Here is a 4,197-nt window from a genome sequence, read left to right as displayed (position 1 = left end):
CTGCGCAGGAGATGCCTGGGGCAGGTGCATGGCTGAGGACACGTGTGAGTGACCTGGGGGAGATGTTTTAAGAGCCCACGATTGGCGTGCTCTGGAGGCAAGGAAAGGCGGTGTCAGGAGACTCACGTCTTTGTTTCCCAAACTCAGTCACACATGAAGTGTCATTTGTATATTTTGTAAACGCTTACCACGAGCCAGGCACTGGTTGCTGGGGGCATGCTACTTCGCCTTTCAAGACCTGGATCAGTCCTCACCTCCTCTGTGAAGCCTTTGCTGAGCAACCTTCCTGTAAATGTGAACTGGGAGAACTCCTGGTGCTTCTGGTGGCTCCCACCATATCCCAGACAGGCTTTCTTCTTAGAAGTAATAACACTTCAGGGCATTTATTAATAAGAAGCTAACATCTGTCCATCCCTTGCTGTGGGCCAGGGACCACACATATCAGCCCCTCAGCACACACCACTCTGGGACAGGGGTAATTTTTTTTTTAAACAAAAGAGGGAATGGAGGCTCAGAGAGGTCAAGTAACTTTCCTAAGGTCACACAGCAAGTAAGCGGTAGACTGAGAGCTTTGAACATGATTCCAGTGATGGAAGAAATCTGGTCCCTGTCCCTGAGGCACCTGTAGGCAGCAGTGGGGAGGGAGAAAAGCAGATGCGACTCACTGTGGACCAGTGGGATAAATGGCACAATGGCTGTAAAAACAAAGCAGGAGGAGGGATCAGCCGGCTTTCTGCCACAGTGCTTCTCAGTCCAGGGCAATTTTGCCCCTAAGGGGACATTAGGCAATGTCTGGAGACATTTTTGATTGCCACAACTGGGGCAAGTGTTACTGACAGCTAGTGGTAGCAGGGTAGCAGGTGGAGACCAGGGGTGCTGCTAAACATCCTGCAGTGCATAGGATGGCCCCCTCCACAGAAGATTATCCAGTCCAGAATGGCAAAAGTACCGTGGTTGAGAAACCCGAATAGCAGATGCCATTTAAGCTGCACGTTGGAGGGTGGGGAGGTTTCCAACAGGCAGAGAGACTCCAGGTCAGAGGGCTGCAGCCGGCAAGGCACAAGTGGGATCAGATGCTGCAGCTTGGCTGGTGGGAGTGACGAGAGGGTCAGATTGTAAAAGCCTGTTTATTCCCAGGCCCAGGAGAGTTTGGACTTTATCCAGGAGGCAACTAGAGTCATTCAGGGGTTGTGCATATGTGTTTTAAAGATTTTTAACTTTTAAAAAATTGGCCCACAGTAAATTGAACAGCCCGATTTTTTTAAATTATATTTTTTATGTTAGTATTTGCTTTTTCTTTTTACATAGAGGGTAGCATACTATATGCACTGTTCCTCATACAGGGGTGGTTCTTAATCTTTTCCTGGTCAGAGACTCCTTTGAGAAGCTGATAAAAGCTCTGGTTCTCGCCCTAAAATAAGATACACAAAAATTAAGGGTACAGTTTCAGGGCGTTGCACATTCTACATAGACTCTTTTGCCCTGAAGTTAAAAATCCTTGCTCAACAAGGAGGCTCTTCTCAGCAGGGCTTCAAGCACCTGGGTCTGATCTAAGTTCTGTCTCCTCAGTGTCATCCCTGCCCTATCACACATCCCCTAAATGCTGGAATGTTGGCAAGAGCTCAGCAAAGCAGTGCCTCTAATGCCTTGGCTGACTGCCAGAGCAGGCCAGTTATTTGGTGCCTTCTTTTAGCAGCTTCCCAATTAGAATATATTCAAAATATATTCAAAATAAAACAAAAATCTAAACTCTTAAAATGGCCTCTAAGTCCCTTCATGCATGGTTTGGCCTGATTCTCCTTCCTGTTCTTTTACTCCCACCATTCTTTTATTCTGTAATCTAAAAAATCTTAAAAATTTTTTAGAATAATTTTTGATTTATAGAGAAATTGCAAAGATAGAGAATTCAGATAATCCCCATGTATAACCTTAACCCAGTTTCTTCTCTTGTTAACGTCTTCCATTACTATCCTGATGTCTTCGGTTCCAACATCCAATTCAGGATTCAGGATACCACATCGCATTTAGCCTTGGCTGAGTTTTTTTGTTGTTGTTTGTTTTGTCCTCATTTTTGTACTTGTCTGTCCATACACTGTATAAAGGGAGTGGGAGCCAGAAAGATTTCACAATCACACGTCACACAGTGTAAGCTATATAGTTACACAATCGTCTTCAAAAATAAAGGTGTTCCAATTTACTAATGCTGCCGTTAAGCAAAATGCCAGAAATGGATTAGCTTTTAGAAAGGGGGCTTATTTGGTTACAAAGTTATGGTCTTAAGGCCATAAAGTGTCCAAGGTAAGGCATCAATAATAGGGTACCTTCACTGGAGAAAGGCCGTTGGTATCTGGAAAACCTCTGTTAGCTGGGAAGGCACGTGACTGGCGTCTGTTCCCAGGTTGTGTTTCAAAATGACATTCTCCAATGTCACTGTCAGCTTCCAACAGCCGTCTTCAAAATGTCTAAGTTGCAGAAGCAAGCTCCTTCTGTTTGAGCTCTTACATAGGGCTGTAGTAAACTAATCAAGGCCCATGCTGAATGGGCGGGGCCAGACCTCCATGGAAATTATCTAATCAGAGTTATCACCTGCAGATGGGTGGGTCACATCTCCATGGAAATAACCTAATCCAAAGGTTCCAAATTAATCAACACTAATATGTCTGCCCCCACAAGATTGCATCAAAGAACATGGCTTTTTCTGGGGACATAATATATACAAATCTATAAAAAAGGCTACTGAGTGGCAGTTTAATAGTTTCAGGTATTTCCTTCTAGCTATTCCAATACACTTAAAACTAAAAAGGAATATCTATAGAGTGCATAAGAATAACCTCCAGAATGACCTTTTGACTCTATTTGAGATCTCTCAGCCATTGAAACTTTATTTTGTTTCATTTCTCTTCCCCCTTTTGGTCCAAGAAGGCTTTCTCAATCCCATGATGCCAGGGGCAAGCTCATCCCTGTGAGTCATGACCCACGTTGCCAGGGAGATTTACACCCCTGGGGGAGTCATGTCCCACATAGGGGGGAGGGCAGTGAGTTTACCTGCAGAGTTGGCTTAGAGAGCGATAGCCTTGGCTGAGTTTTAAAATTATACCTGATCATAAGAGCTCTTCTGCTGCTGAGAAAAATAACTATTTCTGACTGGGAGATAATACAGTGAAATTGTTTAAAGCATGCAGCCCGAATCTTAATCTCTCTCCCATCCCTCACCCCTAGTCACCCAGTTCCTCTCCCCAAAAGTGATCATGGCTTACCCGTTTCTTGGGTGTCCTGTCTCAACCAGTCTGTGCATATACAATCATGTATGTGCATATTTCTTAGGGTTGATTTTAATTGTTACCTTTTTCTGATTACAAATGCAGTTCATGTCCACTGTGAAAAAGTCAGTCAGTACAGAAACAAGTAGTGGATGAAAGAAGGGTCTCCTGCGATTGCATGCCGACCCTGCTCCCCACTCCTTCTGGATAAAACTATCAGCAGTGCTGGGGGAGTCACTGTTGAGAGGGGTTTAGGTAGGGGCCTCACGGCTTGAAGCTTTCTGTTGCAGAGAGAACCTGGGTGCTGCATGGTGGGCGAGACCTGAGGCCTGGGAATGGATTGGGAGGCTCCTGCAGCAGTCCAGGCAAGAGGCCAGAGCCCAGGGAGGTTTAGTGAAGAGGAGGGAATGGACAGGAGAGATGTTCAGGAGGAAGAATCTCCAGACTTCTTCCTGACTCAGGCAAGATTGCCAAAGAAGGGAAAGGAAATGGAAGTTATAGTTGTTGCCCTCCGAGGACTGACAGTCCCCTTAGGGAGGCCAGAGAACGTGGGGGAGGAAGCATTTGGTGGCAGAACAGGGCAGTAACTGAAGCCCCAGTGTGTCCTACACCCTGGACAGAGGCCTCACAGTCCAGAGTTGGACTCTTAGGACACTAGCCTGCCAGTTTACTCCGAGGGCAGCAAGGGAGGGACAGACTTTCTGACCAACCTCATGGGGAACTGTTAAGCTGCTCACCCAAGAACCGATTTGTTTCTGGAGGTACTTGTGTTTATGGAGCCGTGTTGCTCAGTAGAAATATAGTATCACCCCAAATGCAAACCACTGATGTAATTTTAAATTTTCTAGTAGCCACATTTTAAAAACTAAAAGAAACTAGTGAAATTCATTTTAGTAATGTTTCCTTTAACCCAATTATCCAAAATATCGCTTCAATA

This window comes from Choloepus didactylus, chromosome 2 (genome assembly GCF_015220235.1).
Source record: "Choloepus didactylus isolate mChoDid1 chromosome 2, mChoDid1.pri, whole genome shotgun sequence".
Classification (NCBI taxonomy): domain Eukaryota; kingdom Metazoa; phylum Chordata; class Mammalia; order Pilosa; family Megalonychidae; genus Choloepus; species Choloepus didactylus.
Note: the sequence above shows the minus strand (reverse complement) of the source record.